The sequence below is a fragment of the Dreissena polymorpha genome, chromosome 7 (assembly GCF_020536995.1).
Source record: "Dreissena polymorpha isolate Duluth1 chromosome 7, UMN_Dpol_1.0, whole genome shotgun sequence".
In the NCBI taxonomy this organism is placed as follows: Eukaryota; Metazoa; Mollusca; class Bivalvia; order Myida; family Dreissenidae; genus Dreissena; species Dreissena polymorpha.
This window is the reverse complement of record NC_068361.1, coordinates 79,868,696-79,885,464: the sequence shown is the minus strand read 5'-3', so window position 1 is coordinate 79,885,464 and position 16,769 is coordinate 79,868,696. Positions and strand designations below refer to the sequence as shown.

Below are 16,769 nucleotides of genomic sequence, written 5' to 3'. Positions count from 1 at the left end.
ATTGATGTCAATTATGCTCTTACAGGATATACAACTACAATATTGGATGGGTATAAAACGCTGCTTTAAGCTTAGCCAATGTACGCATAAATGACACAACATCTTCTCTGGCACAAAATATTCTATTTTTAACGAGTGCTGTATCTGAAGAAGTAGGGAAAACGCACATTTTAACGCAGCCAATATATATTAAGAAGAAAAGCGGCTATGGTTTCACGACCGTTGATGATTTATTTTTTAAAACATGAAAGGAAAACAAGCATTGAATTGTGTTGAACTCAATTCAAAATTGATACATTGGTTTTTAATACATATTTGCATAAATTTACTTTGAGAATTTGAAGATGGAATATATTATATTCTAAAGTGAATCTGGTTACTGATTAGTATTGTTCTCATACTTGTAAAATGTACAATCAATTCAAAAAATTAAAAACACTAGGGCAGTGTTTTCACTAAAACACATCTTTAAGTATACAATTCTTGAAATTATAACGATAATTGCGTACAGACCATATTTTGTTAAGCTATTTGAATTAATTTTTATTGTTCTCTAAACGTTTTATTTTTTAAATTGGTGTAATTTATTTATTATTTTGATACACGTACGTTCGTGTGTAAATAAAACTGAAGGCCCAACAAATGTAAACTTCATATGCAAGTGTGTGTACGTAGTGTACGCGGCCGAGGAACAGAAAAAGGAACACTCATCTATTCAGTTCTTTTAATTTTAATTGTTTCATCATTAACAATAATAATAACGCAACATCAAGATAAAAGTCACATAACAAATTTAAAACAGCTACTTAAATAATGTAAATCTTAACTGTTAATCATCGAAACCATGGACGAAGGATCTACCAGTTTATTTATAGATCTTTGCATGGGCGTGGTCATTGATTGCAATTGTTTTGTAAGTTTACTATATACATAAGGGATTCAATTATAAATTTAAGTTCCAGTTAAAATTGCAACAACATCGATTACTAGCAATATATTATATAGATACAAAATTGCACAATCCTGGTCATTCGTTTACATGTTTAATATGAGTCGTGTTCTGAGAATTCTATGCATATTGCATGTGCGTTAAGTGTCGTCCCAGATTAGCCTGTGCGGACTGCACAGGCTGATCTGGGACGACACTTTACGCACATGAATTAAGCCCAGTTTTCTCAGAACGCGACCCATATATATAGTACACAGGTACATTATACGTCCATTAAAAACTTGTTCTTATGTAAAAACATTAATGGGGAAATAAAAAAAAAAGTTCACGGGCCCTTTTTCACAATAAAAATACAAGTTTGAACTCGTTAATTCGAGATAATAATGAAATGCACGTTATGAAATAGCATAGTTATGTTAGCGCACTGTGGTTTCTTTTAAAGAAAACGCTACACGGGAAGTCATTATTCTCTCTATATATATTGAGATATCAAGTTAACAAAAACGAATTTTTTGTAAAACAAATGGTTTTATTGATAAAGGAATCTTTGACACAAGCAGGTAAATTGTAAATAAAACTGTTCTTTTTATAATCTTTCTACAACGCCTTTGCAGTCTTTTAATGTATTATTGAACTGAAACAAAATTAATTGAGACAACTACTCACACTACTTTGTGTTGTGGGTAGACACATAATTACATCGACAACAGCACTGCAAAATTGTAAATAGATACGATATCGGTTCATTTTCAACAAAATAACAAGCAAAATGCTTACTTTTTGCTATCATAAGAAAGTTTAATATTTCAAAATATATTTGATTCCACTAAGTTTCAACTTGCGGCATTTAATACCAAATTCATGATAAACTTCAGTATTTGCCCTTTGGGAGCCTCACGCACATGCAGAATCGAACAAAACGAAAGTGCCGGGTTGAGCGGACTAAAAATTAAATATCTTAATAAGTACACATGTAAATCACTTAAAAAGAATTGCACTATAAAGATGATATATTCCGATAGTAGGTAACCGTAAATATTTGCATTTTTATTGACAATAAACGCGTTAATAAGGTGACCACACCCAAAACTAGGTTCAGATTCATAATTGATTTTGTGAACCATGTACGAGTAATTTAGTATTGTCGTACCATTTGATACCGTTGTGTGACATTAAATGCATTCGCATTAACAAATCGGCACTTTGAGCGCAAGTATATATATAAATATATATATTTGTATATAATATTTAATTGCATATACAAAAAATTATATAGTAGTATAGCTCTAACTTTATTGAAGTATACTATAAAATCATTTCTATTTTAAAATATCGTGCAAGTTAAAAGAAACCATTTACACATTGCTCGAGTGAAGATATTATTTATGATTGTATATAAAGATGTTGATTTATAAAAAAAACACTTTTTATATATAGTAAAACTTAATTGCTGCCTTTTAAAATATATTATGTTTTTATGAAGCGTGGTTAGCATTTTCACTTTACGAGTTTAAGTTCATCACTTACCATTTTCACTTTCTATAATTTAACATATTTATAGAGAAAGAAATTATAATATAATATAAATTAGACCCATCTATGTTTAATAAATTTATAAACAAACGCGATACCATTCGTTCAAACTTTTACGCAGCATACGTTGTGAAAGAAACCTATGCTATAGTTTACGCGTACTTGATTCAGCCGCGTTCATGTCAGTGTTATATTTGACCTATATTATACACAGTTATGTATGGCTCAAACCATACGTACTTAAAGTAAAGCAGACGCGAGTTGTGTGATAAACTGTCAGTTGGAGTTATTAACTTTTAATTGGATCATATTGGATACATCGATTTGTGAGGTAAATAGCTGTATTTCATCTTGTTTTCTTCGTCGTTTGACTAAACAAAGGGGCCTCTTATTCTGACGTGTTCGGTGTGTTTAAATTTCATACTTAATAATGAGTTATGAATCGCGCTTATTAATCATGTGACATCATGCATGTGTGTAACATGAATGAAATCGACGCTATGCATGGCTATGCAATACCACGTTGACTCAAAATATATAAACTACTAACTTCCACGTGTTGTTATTTTATGGTTTTGTTTAATTGTTAACGTGAGAACAATAAAGTAGAAATAGCTTAAGCAGCAGATTTACCAACCCAGTCTTTTTAAAAGAATTTTTAAGTATCACCTCGGACAAAGGAATATTTAATGATTTGTTCCATTACTTTAAACTTTCAAGTTAAGAAACAAAACTGTTATTTGAAAGGCATATTTGTATATACATGTAGATCTCTTTAACAAGCACAAGACGGCTACACATTTTCCATGTCAAAATCGTGACTCGGCGCATGACTGGATAGTACTGTTTGATTTGAAATTGTATATATTAATTAATATATGTGTGTACTATATATAACTTAAATAAAATATTAAACTACTAGATCTATATATAAAGATTTGCTTGCTTACGTCCGCTGTCCATGATTGTTCGCTTGAAATGATCCTCACTAAACAAGCATAAGTGTGTATTAGTTTAGTTTTTGTTTTCAACGACATGTTTAGTATTTCCTGCATTTATTTTACTTGTATTACCCGCAAATTAAAAGAAGAAAGTTATAATTGTCAAAGAAGCATTCATGTTTTCTTCATTTTATTGTGTGCAAGGATCGAAATGTTTATTAGTCAAATTATAATAAACATTTTTATAGAAATAAGGCAATAAAATCAAATTATACTATCAGGGCTTTTTTTCCTTCTTTAGCAAGGGCCTTATATAGACCATTCCCCCAAGAGAAAGGCCCCTTCCCCTAAGTTAATTTCTTTAAAATGATGCAGTTTTTCCCAATTTTCAAGCTTACTTAGTGATTTTTCTTCCCATGTTTCAGTTCTGTCGATAATGTTTTCCCCAACTCAAGAAAAAAGCACTGGCAATATGTATTTTCATTGCGAACAATTTAAACCACACTATCACAATAACGACAATTTTCCAGTTAGGATTTATAAATAGTACATGGAAAATGTTTGTTAAAATGTTAGCTTAAGAATTTACTGTAAAGTGTTATACTTTTTGCTTCGGGAAAAGTGCCAAATTTCGGCCCCAAAATAGACGAAAATATTCCCTACATGGACAACTAAATAGCTTGATAAAATACGATGTGATTAAATTTACAACAAGGAACATAGCCTGCAAGACTACTCAAACAGGGCGACAACTTATTTCGATACACTGTCTGTTTGCTGTCTTTTTTCTTCTGCATTTCGCCATTTTGGAAAGATTACGAAAATACATGGAAAATAATATAGCTAGCCTAATACTAGCGAGAATACCAAGAAGTGCAAAAAGTTATCTTATTAGTTTTACATTATATGTGTGTTATTACACGAGGAAGTGATGAGCTTTAATCATTAATATCATTAATTCACTTGTGCGTTCGTCCGTCCGTCCGCTCAAATCTTGTTTAACCCGTCCGTCCGTCAGTTCGTCTGTGTGTCGTCCTCCGTCTAACAATGAACGCATTCCAACCGCCCGTCCGTCCAACCGCCCATCCATCCACCCATCCCTACATCCATCCATCCAACCGCCCATCCATCCATCCATCCATCCATCCATCCATCCATCCATCCATCCATCCATCCATCCATCCATCCATCCAACCATCCATCCATCCATCCATCCATCCGTCCGTCCATCCTTTCATCCATCCATTCATCATCCATCCATCCAACTATCCATCTGTTTTTATTGTACTTTTCTCGCGATATGAAATTGTGATTCGATTTTTGAGTAGGCATATCTTCATTTCACAACATTCACAAGTGTATACAATAAAGATACCATTTTTTCAGGTCAGAGCGAGGATATTCCGCCTCCGGATATTAAAGATGCGTGCCTGTGATAGTTTTAAGATATTGTAATGAATAATGAAAAGGTCCCGCCCGAAAGTAAGTGTCTATGATGACACAATGAGCAAATGTGTGTTTTCTCATATTATCGACAGTGGGTGACGAGGAAAAAAGCGATATTCATATTTCATTAAAATATATCATATGAAGCTGGAGTTTATGTTACTGTGCATATTGTGGAGTCATCTCATATTAAAAACAGCTAAATATTAACACCGTTGTGAAACAGGGGTGTCCCTTCATGGACGCGGAGAACCATTTTGAATTGAGAATTTTGTTTTTAAATAAAAATCAATTCCGGTACCCGGATTAACGTTTAAATGGTGGCAGCGAGTGCTCAAAGCCGAAAAACAAATTATGTCCCGAAGCGTCTGACGTCATTTACGCTATGTTCCCATCCCGAATTCCGCACATAGACGCTTATATGCAGAGAGGATGTGACTTCCATGTTCAACCAATCAAATGGTGCGGGTGCAATGAGTTCAAATGTCGTACCCAGCAGACGATATAAGGCGAACGCTTCCGATTGGTTGCTCGTGGTTGCTGGGATACTGATTCTGTGCATTAATTTTTCTGTGGCACTTCCGGTTCAGGATTTTTACCCATTTAGCATTACCGGTGAGGACAATAAAACGTCGGTAAGGGACGACGGGGGTTCACCTGCTCTCTTACTGGAAACACCCATCCGATTTTTCAACTCCACTTACACGACAATTTATGTAAGTATCAAAATAGTGTATATAGTTTATCATTTCAGGGCTATCATTTTTAGCTCGGCTGTTTTCGGAGAAAACCCGATGTATTGTCGTAGCCAGCTCGTCCACCGTCCGCGTCGTGCTAAAACCTTAACATTGGCTCTAAAATCAAAGTTCTTCCATCTACAGCTTTAAAACTTCATATGCACATGCACCTTAATGAATTCTACACGCCACATCCATTTTTGGGTCAACAGTCAAAGGTCAAGGTCGCTGACAAGCTTTCATATATTCAAAAATGCACCCACAGCCGAGCGTTGGCACCCGCTATGCGGTGCTCTTGTTGTATATAATGAGGCCATGTAGGCCTGTCCTCATTTGTGCCTCGACACTCTGAGGTCTTGAGAAAGTTCCTTACAAGCCGAGGAAGCGTTAGAATAGTGTTTAAGGCTTAAATGGCGTACTGATACCATAGCCGTCTCTACCCATGACACATACTTGAAATATATTCCTCCGCCCATCGACGAAAATGAGCAAATTAAATTGGTTTGAAGTTAAAATGAAAGAGAACAAAGGCAAAACGGAAGATTGCGGCACTTAAAATGCGATCTACACACACCTGTGTTTGCGTACATTCTCTAGTTTTGCTTATCAGCAGACACTTCTGAAGGCATGCACCGACATCCACGTATAGAATGTGAGGTAATAATATGTGTTTCTTGATACTAGCATTGGAAAACTAGGTGTCTGGGGGTCTTCATCAGTTGCCTATATTTTAGATAATGACTGTTTGCTCTCTGTGTACATATGCATGGGAGTTATACAATAAGTATAAGTTATACATCTCTTCGATTAAGTTCAATATCACTAATATGAAATATAAATGCATTAAAAACACAGCACAACATAATCACTTGTCACTACTAGAAATTTTGAACAAGCAGGGATATCCTTTAAGTTTATAAATTGTCTCGGAGACAAAGCGTAGTTTCCATCAATTTTTTTTATGACGACCCTATGTTATTTGACCACTTATAATTTACTTGTATCTAACCGTGTAACTTAACCGCGTGTGTTTTGTTTTCTGCACCCAGTGAGTCATACCTGCGCCGGTTGCGTAACATGCTGCCATGCAGTGGTATGCAATGGGAACACCGCGCTGTTTATTGTAACACGCATTGCGTATGCGAAAGATAAGCGTTCTAGAGTGACTGTTACTAAATCAGATGTCAAATAATTGTGCCTGGAAAGTTTCACAACACATGCAAAGCACATGTAAAATAATGAAAAAAGATACACCAGGGTTTTTTTCCAGCCATTTTGGGAAAAGGAGTCTGTTCAAATTGGGATTTTTTAATCGATAAAAGTGGCAGTTAGGGAATTTTTATCGACATAAAGGACCAAATTGGGATTTTTATTAACAAATATTGAATCAACAGGTCTTTTCCTGGCCATTTTGGTAAACAATCATATAAATTATAGTTATGTATTTTGAAGGTTGTCAATTGAGATAAGGAGTCTAATAATCAGAAGTCATTAGACACTTTTTTCTTTTTTTTTATATATATTTTTTTGGAAATTGGGATTTTTTATAATTTCTTTTTGGGATCGAGTCCGTTTGCTATGGGATCGGGTCCGTTTTACGTTTTTTTACGTAGCAGAAAATCTATGTACATCCATTTTTCACATCATCGTGACTTGGAGTCAAACAAACTATTTGTTTAATAACAACATTTATTGGTTTGAAATTTGTGAATATAGACTTGTCACTATAGACATCTAACACAAAACGAGACAAGTGTTCATATTCAGCGATTTTTTGCCAAATTGGAAAAAGTACCCGTACCAGTTCAAATGGGAATATTGTGCGCTAAAAACCCTGAAATTGGGAAAATTCGCGTCGTGAAGTCTTCATATTGGGAAATTGGTGTATTCGATTTTTTTGCTCCTAATTCTTTAAAATTGACAACTAAATGTTGTCAAGACGAGAAGTTGTCACTATTATATTTACTTAGGACTTATAGAGGTTTATAGGGAAACTAACTAAATGTTTTATTTATTATATATATTTATATATATGATCGGCTGTTCGTCCGATTTGCCGCACCTTATATTTCTTATATTTGTAAAATGAAATACATTTTTTGTGTCTGCATGGTTTTGCCTTGAATCCGACTTTTTACATACATACTTAAAGGACATGTACTGTTTATTTTGCATAAAACAGTTGAACAATTAAAAGTATAATGCACCTTAACTCGCTTATAACTCGTCTCCTATTACATTGAAAATGGAATAAAAATATTGTTGTTATGGATTTTTTGTCCGCCCCAAAGTTTATGGGCCACATTCCATCGCTAACCGATCAATTTCTTGTTGCCTAAAATAAAGTTTCGTGCCAACAACAATTGTGTTTCTTTTTTACCACAGCTCCATAAATTCAAATAATTTTATCAAACGATTGCGTGCCTTTATAGCTATTTGTAATCTCATTAATCGCGCTATTTCAATAACATGCATTGCTGCGTTTTGCAGTTGTAATTATTGTTGATATATCCATTTCTAAGATGAATGGGTGTGGCCACTTTATAAAAAAAACTTTTTCCTTGAGGGCAATGAAATGTAACTGAAGAAATTTGCAATTATAAAAAGAACATATATTTATAATTATATATTTTGTCATATGCAATAATCAATTGAATTGGTTTGGCAATAGGTATGCAAATATACGTGAAACAATTATACACTATTCAGACTTTAAAGTTTACAGGCTAAATATGAAACAAAGAGCACGTGATATGCAATATTATATTTTTGCATTTATTGCTTTAAATTAATTAATATACAATACATGATATAAATGCATTTTCATTTATATTTATCTAAAGATGAAAACAAACAAACAAAAGAGAAATTTATAAGTAAAATAGTACGGGTAACACTTTTCTTATAAATAAGTGAATAGTGTATATTTTTTTTGGTGACTTAATAAGAATATATACTCATGCTTCAGCGTTAACAGTAAAATACATCTATACATTTAAGAGTTACATGCGAAAACCGAGCCCTTTCAGATGTATATTTTTTGCTGTTTAATGGCATACTATTTATATAGGGACTGACATATTGACATTAAATATTAAAAAATAACATTTTTTTTCAGCTTGTTTAGTTTCAATTTATCAATATCTATAAGGTTTCAAACCACTAAAATTTATTTCTGTATTTCGTCATTTTCACACGGTGGCACAGATGTTTATTCCAGCATATATACGAGTGTTTAAAACGTGACGTACAAATGGCGATAGTCGTAATTAAACAGTCTGTCGCGCGTTAAATAGAGTCCGCCCTAGCATGTTGTAGGTGTCATAACGTCGGTCAGATCATTAACTCTGCTCGGACGTTACGTTACAGCCGTATTCTCGCGTTCATAGTACGTTATTGCCGGGGGCATGAAAACTGGGGAAAGTAAGGCATCAATAATATGTTCGTTTCACGTTTCCTTATAAAAATGCTCCAACCGTGGAATATTTGATTGAATGTGTCCGTTTTATTTTTTAATTTACTTGTCCTATTATTGTTATTAAAGAGTTAAACGCTTGTTCAGCTTTAACAATGCTTTTGTATTGATGTTAAACCTTTAAAAAATATTGATAAACCTCTTTAACATATTTTTGAAGTTTATGTAATATTTCAAAAATCATTAAGTTAATCATTTGCTTTGCAAAATAAAAAAAAAGAACGAAATATTTAAAACGTAGTTGATCAGAGCGATCTTTCCATGCTCTCGCTTTCAATTTCTGCCATCACTAGACAAGCCTCCCAGATCTGGAAGGATTTTAGTTTTATGTTGAAGTATTATATTAAGAAACTTAGTATCATTTTCATGTATATTATGCAAATAGTGTATTTAGGTTATGTTCTTAATAAGAAATAAATTATTTAACAAAGTAAAGATAACAACACAAAAATTCTTGGCTATCCTCACGTGGTTGTTCGTAACGGCAGGGATTTGATCGAGCTTTGCTGGTTCCAGTCAAATCTCTGCGCGGAGGTTGCAGAAACAAAGAGTGTGTGTGTAGGGAGGCGGAAAACGACAACGGGCGAGGCATGGTATGGTATTGCGCAAGGGTTAGGGTTAGGGTTAGTGTTAGGGGTCGGGTTAGGGTTTGGGTTAGCCTAAACCCAACCCTAACCCTAACCCGACCCCTAACCCTAACCCTTACCCTTACCCTTTTTTGGGGTTATCACCCCTGACCATGCCTCGCCCGTTGTAGTTTTCCGCATCCCGTTTGTGTACGCTTCACGCTCAGCACGTCATAGTGTAAAATACTCGTAACATTATATATAATGCACAAGGAAGGCGAAGACATTTCCCACCCAACATCAGGGCATTGAAAAAACAACAACTAGGCGCTTAGCTCTGCTGAAGTTTTTTATTTATAAGGAGTCTTTATTCTCTAGCTTTGTTAATTAAGAGCTGAAAAAACATCGTATGTAATTGATATTAAAAATACTTTAATCAGAAACTTTATTCAATCTCCATCATTAGTTTGCAACAATATTGTGTGTGAAGTGTAATAAATTGCACATGTGATTGCAGTTTTGTATGCAGATATTCAGCGACAAATACGTAAATAAGATAATACCAAATAATGCCTCTTATACTTGTTTATTCCAACATACGCCCTATATATCACACGTTGAATGCTTGTTTTAGTTGCAAGTTTTTAGATTGCGTGGCCAGTGAGCTTATTTGCACCATTTTGGGAATGGAACCGGGTCATTTTGGATTGGGAAAATTCGTGGCGTTTTGATTAAAATTGGGAAAGTAGTGTTGTTGTTTTGCTAAAAAATGCGTCAAAATTGAAAATAGAAGTGTTTTCACTATTATATTTACTATGGTTGAACTTATGAACAAAATAATGAGATCTAAAAATAATATTATAAACCTTCCATTGGGAATTTTCAGCTTTCATTCGGGAAAAATATATACTTGTTTCAATTGGGAATTAGGCCGATTACCGGACTCGATTTTGAATGAAAAAAAAAAACACACTGTTGGCTACATTCTTGGAAAAAGCAGTTTTTCTTTCACAGCATGTATTCGATTTATACATGTAGTTACAAAACTATATTGATATTATGTCAACGTAAACACATACTGTTACAAAGTGCTGTAATCTTCATATTATATTCAAATGTTAACACATTAACAAATGTGAATATAATCACAGTAACAACGGGGAGTTATCGGTAACATATTTTCGCTGTAAAACGTTTTTGTTATGAAAATGTAGAAAATATAGAATTCATTTTTTTTCAGAATGAGAACTATTTATTGAAAGGAAAACAGAAAATGGCCAAGAAATGACAAAATGAATGAATACAAAATAAATAATATGGCGTTTCTGCTTGATGCATCATTTTTGCTGAAGAATCATAGGCGGGCATGCAATAAATTATTGGAGCAGTTTTTTTGCACGTATTAAGAGACAAAACCTCCCGTAAACAATTCATACGATACAGGGGACGTTCAGAGGAATTAATCATTTCAAACGAAGCTTGTTGTGCTGAGTAAGCTATACACCTGAAAGCCTTGTTAACAGTGCATCGGGTTTTAATGACAGCGGATAATTACTGATTTTGATTCACGGTCTAAACTCTTTATCTGGTGTAAGGTTATATAATTTAAAGGAGCATTTTTGATTGGTCACTGTATTAAAATATATTTTAATAAGGAAATCTTTCCCGTCAGTAATTTTTATGTATGTCCATGCTGAATACCACCTCCGTTTTCACGTTTTAAGGGTGACGAGCGTGATTTCCAAAGAAACCGGAAAACAACTAAATGATTACATCATACTATATGGAATCACTAAAAGAAATGCGATCATCAAAAAACTTTCACAAAAATAGAAAATTCTATTTATCAAGTCATGTATGATATGCGCCATGCGAAAATGGGTCTTATGCCTTATGCGGCCAGTATAGTCTAAAGCAGCCTTGCAATGTCTTGCAGTCTGGTCAGAAGAAACTCTGTTGGATATAAAGTAACGCAAGGTTCCGAGGCCTCATTAGCTGTCCGGCCACCGCAGAGGTTGGTACACTCGTTTTTCTTATAGGCGACCGGGTTCTATGCCCGTTCCCGGCAGCATGTGACTTTTGGTTGGTGGTCACCATACCGGGCAGTTGGTGTTCTTCCGGGTACTCCCCCATCCCCCAACAAACAACACAAGACCACATCAAAATTGAAAAACTGTCAGTAACAACGAAACAGCTGGAAGAGGCAGCTATAATTCAAGATTCGTCCCATCTTTCGTGAGTCTAGTACGTTAATTCGGTATGAGTCAGTGCTGGAGCACTCTCCGAGTCCACATATAATGTAGCATCTGGCTCGGAAAGGACCTCATAAACTTCGAAAAACACATACACACACACACACACACACGAGGTATCATCAGCGGACATGGTAGAACTTTACCAGACTTCGCGGACATAATGCTCTTGCTTAAAGTGTCGTCTCAGATAAGCCTGTGCAGTCCGCACAGGCTAATCAGGAACGACACTTTTCGCCTTAACTGGATTTTCGTGTAGAAGAGACTTCCTTTAAACGAAAAAATATCATAAAAGCGGAAAGTGTCGTCCATGATTAGCCTGTGCGGACTGCACAGACTAATCTGGGACGACACTTTTCGCACATGCATTATGCCCAGTTTTCTCAGACCGCGACTTTAATAATCATTTTCGCACGACGCGGATTGTACCGCATACATTGACGATTCATGAGTTCAATATCGGATATGGGTGCTTAAGCATCTTCAGATCGGTGTTTGCTCAAGTCCTCATGTGTGCGCATGAAGTATGTATTTATCCATGCATCGGCGTTCTGAGGACTTCGATACTGCAATCAGGGTTTTTTTTGGCCCGATTTTATAGCCGAAATTCGGCTATGTTCCCAATCCCAAAAAGTATACTTTCTTCCCAAAATGTGGCAAAAAATTCCCAATTTCCAAACAAAAAAAAGGAAAAAAAAATTTTTTTTTTTTTTTGGAAAAAGTCTAATGGGGTATTTTATCTCAATTTCAATTCAATTACATCTAACAAAGTATTATATGATTTTGTTCTTTTAATTTGAATGATTATAAAGAGTTATATCAAATTTAGTATTTCCCTAATCAGTGGACTTTTCATGTGGAAAAAAAGGCTAATGAATTTATTTTCCCAATTTCATTAAAATGCCAATAAAATTCCCTATTCCAAAGCCATGGGCTATCTTCCCAAAAAGTGGGAAAAAAACCCTGGCAATCTAGTCGGTCCCCAGCTGTGTCATTTTGTATTTCATCGATCTGTTATCTGTATTTTGTTCTAAAATGGCACTTTCGAATTTAAGAAGAATTAACTTTTCTTCAAAAAATATTTCAGGGTATTCATCAATTTGTTTAAAATGTTTGAACCCAATCGTTTTTGAAGCTGTTATCTGTAGTCATGTGCCTTTTGGTTTTATACATTCGTCAACCAACAACAAACAACACGGAGAACACAAAAAGAAGAACACAAAATGCCGTGGATTTTCCTTGGCCATGTTTTTATATTAAATGAAAATAAACATCTATAATTTATTACCATACCATAATCATAGTATGGTAACCACGAACATGCATTATATGTATATTTTATACTAGCAATTCATTCGAGTTTCAAATACTAATTTTGTTCGCCGCTTCATATCTGCGTATTCCTGCCAGTTTTTAGACACACCCAGTACTTTTATGGCGCCTTGTTTCAAAGCACGTCTGGCTGCATAATTGTGGAAACAATTTATTGTTTTCCTAAACATCTGGCTTGCATTTTATTTTGCTGCGAACTTTTGTAATGTTATTAAAAACATTCGCGTTATTGTTTGGGCGTGGAAAACGTTTATGGAGATTTGTTTGGTCTATTATAGGCGCAGCATTACCTTTGTGGTTCATTGTCACATCATCAACACTGGTGTGGCAGGATGAAAAGCAATTATTTACAAGGGTGTTGGCAGTTGCTGCGAACATCTTGTAGTGGATCCCAATTTAATTAATTTGACATAATTTTCTTGAAATTGCGAATTCTCCATAACACAATAAAACATTTTCCATAAACACGGATCATTAACTATACATGTATATTGTTTATATTCATATTATAATTGATTGCGCGATAAAGTTATGGTATTAAATCTAAAAAAACATTGATTTCAATCCTTAAACATTTACTGGTCGGTTTTACTTCAAAAAGCTTTTAGTTTGAGAGAACAATTGTTTTAGTTTCAAACCAACGATTATATCTTGCGTAATCTTTGCATAATAATGCTCCCAATATTGTATTATCTTATCAATGGGGTCGCGCTCGATTCGCATTGTTTCTCGCGTATCTGGCAAAGTTAGCGGCTGATATCTTTATTACATGATTAATGCTGTATGTAACCTATTACAGGATTAATGCTGTATGTAACCTATCTACAAAAACAACTAGATTCCTAGGGCGGATTGTTTGGCCCGCTTGTTTGTCCGGCTCATTACCGCTGCAGCAATGAGTCATATGCAGCATCAATTAATCTTACCTGATGATCATGTTATTTATTATACCCCCATTAACATTGTTAATGGGGGCTATATAGGAGTCACTTTGTCGGACGGTCTTTCCCGAAATTTCATCCGATCTTCACCAAACTTGGTCACAAGTTGCATCTGGATGATCTATAGGGCAAGTTTGAATATGGGTCATGCCGGGTCAAAAACTAGGTCACGGGGTCATTAGGTGTTTTGAACCTAAAGTTTGTCCGGACCATAACAAGGTCAATGTCACACTTGGAGTTCAAGGGTCAAATGCTTGTCCGGGCCATAACTTTATCATTTATTGTGAGATTTTAAAATCATTTGGCAAACTTGTTCCATCATGGGACGGTGTTGTCGCGCGAAAGAATTACGTCAATATCTCGAAGATCAAGGTCACACTTTGAGTTCAAAGATTAAAAATGGCCATAAATGAGCTTGTCTGGGCAATAACTATGTCGTTCATTGTGAGATTTTAAAATGATTTGGCACATTTGTTCACCATAATGGGATGGTGCGTTGCGCGAAAGAATTACGTCGATATTTCCAAGGTCAAGGTCACACTTTGAGTTCAAAGGTAAAAAATGGCCATAAATGAGCTTCTCCGGGCCATAACTATGTCATTCATTGTGAGATTTTAAAATCATTTGGCATATTTGTTCACCATCATTCAGAGGGGGTAATCACGTGACAAACAAGATGGCGACGTCCATGCCGAGGCAGGTATTTTTCGTCGTTTAATACCCTTTATTATTTGTATAATTATTTTTTATTCCGCCCACTTTCCAGCCATATTAAAAAGAAAGTTACTGACTTTTATTTCTAAGTAATATTCGCTCTATATCTCGACTTTACTCGGTGCAAAGTTTCTTAGCGGGATGACCTCAAGTGAGCGTCATTTAAAAAATAAACAGAAGTAATAAAGGGTATAAAACGGCGAAAAATAACTGTCTCGGTATGAACGTCGCCATCTTGACTATCAAGTGATTACCCCCTCTCATCATTGGATGGTGTATCGCGAGGAAGAATTACGTCGATATCTCCAAGGTCAAGGTCACACTTTGAGTTTCAAGGTCAAAAATGGCCATAAATGAGATTGTCCGGCCCATGACTATGTTGTTCATTGTGAGAATTTAAAATCATTTGGCTAATTTGTTCACCATTATTGGACGGTGTGTCGCGCGAAAGAATTACGTCCATATATGCAACGTCAAGGTCACACTGTGAGTTCAGAGGTCAAAAAAAGTTCAAAGGTCGTAATGGCCATAAATGATAATGGCATTATAATTCTTAAAAATCGCCATAAATTTGATTCTCTTGTTTTGTGAAGACAGCATGCAAAATAGTCTGTGTCAATGCGGCACGTGGGGGTATACGTCACGTCTGTGACAAAGCTCTAGTTGACTCTAGCAGTGTGGATCGCAGTTTGTATGGCCTTAAATATATTATTTATCGTATCGTATACTTATAAATGGTATTTTCTCTATACTTATAAATGGTATTTTCTCTTTGGATGCAAGATAAAATTGTGTGAACGTTTTACATACATGTATAAGCCATGTATCAAATCTACTGTAATAATACATTGTACAAAATTCACAATAACATTTTAGTTGAAAGTACCGGTAACACTTGGTTTTCATGTGTTTGACTTTGAAATGAAATTGTATAGTAATATTATGTATGTTTTTTTTTGGAAAAAATATGTCACAGAAGAAATACACACTTCAATTCCGAGTGCTTTAGCTCATTTTTTTTCTTAATATATTCCCAATTTAACAATGTGTAGTTATTATTTATGTTTTCCTTATGTTGTTGCTTGCTCTACCGCGTCTTGATACGTTTTTCATTGACATGATGCCTTTAAAAAGGCATATCATCGCAGTCGATTTCCTACATGCTTTATCATGCCAGACTGCTGAGTATTAAATGCCGACATGCAATTAATAACTCACTCATTGTTTGCCGTATAAGTGAGATAATACGCAATCTTCCAAATCAATCGGTTCACGAAATTAATTGTATACGCTATTGATTCAGGCAGAAAGGTTTAAATCAAGGCACGCCCCAGCTCAAACATCGACATTGTGTATTGAATTTCACGTAGCCGTAGATAGCGGGGATGTTTGTATACTCCATCGAGAACAGGCCCCCTCTGAGTTTGTTTAATCAAGCCCAGCAACCTCGAGCCCAGTTCATGTTTTGGGAATAAGACAATAGCCATGACGTGCCGCTGTCAAGGGGGTGTACGTAAACAATACATCAGTAGGGTTTTAAAACTTTAAGCGAGGCAGGGGGTGGGTGTATAGAAATACTGCGGATTTGTGTCGACATTTTGGTGTAACTTGCAGTGAGGTGATGTATCTGTTTTCAGAATTTGAATTTGGCCATTACTATTTTACTATTAGTAGTAAATGGCATCGGTTATTACAATGCACATTGATACTACTTATATCAATAAAATCATCGTTGTCGTTGAACATACTTCGAACAATTTAAGCCAATATAGCTTTGATAATACGAGTTAATGTAATTTTTTCACCATTCGAAATATTCCTACCACATGCTGACGAACCTTTCCATCAATTATATTTGTTATTATTGCGTTTTCTTTGAACAA

The 16,769-nt window shown here is 35.0% G+C and overlaps 1 protein-coding gene and 1 long non-coding RNA gene across 25 annotated transcripts in view; one reads left to right on the top strand and one right to left on the bottom strand.

Annotated features, from left to right (window-relative positions):
• The window catches only part of LOC127839330 (A disintegrin and metalloproteinase with thrombospondin motifs adt-1-like), a 288,676-nt gene that overhangs the window by 98,271 nt on the left and 173,636 nt on the right, over window positions 1-16,769 (bottom strand). The gene's annotated exons all lie outside the window — the stretch shown is intronic.
• LOC127839336 (uncharacterized) lies at window positions 1,868-5,614 on the top strand. 4 transcript variants are annotated; one of them, XR_008030292.1, is made up of 3 exons: window positions 1,868-1,970; window positions 2,654-2,813; window positions 4,810-5,613. It is a non-coding gene; the product is annotated as an uncharacterized LOC127839336 (long non-coding RNA). The 4 variants fall into 4 exon arrangements; XR_008030295.1 differs by having other exon boundaries at window positions 1,953-1,970; window positions 2,697-2,813; XR_008030294.1 differs by having other exon boundaries at window positions 1,957-1,974; window positions 2,697-2,813.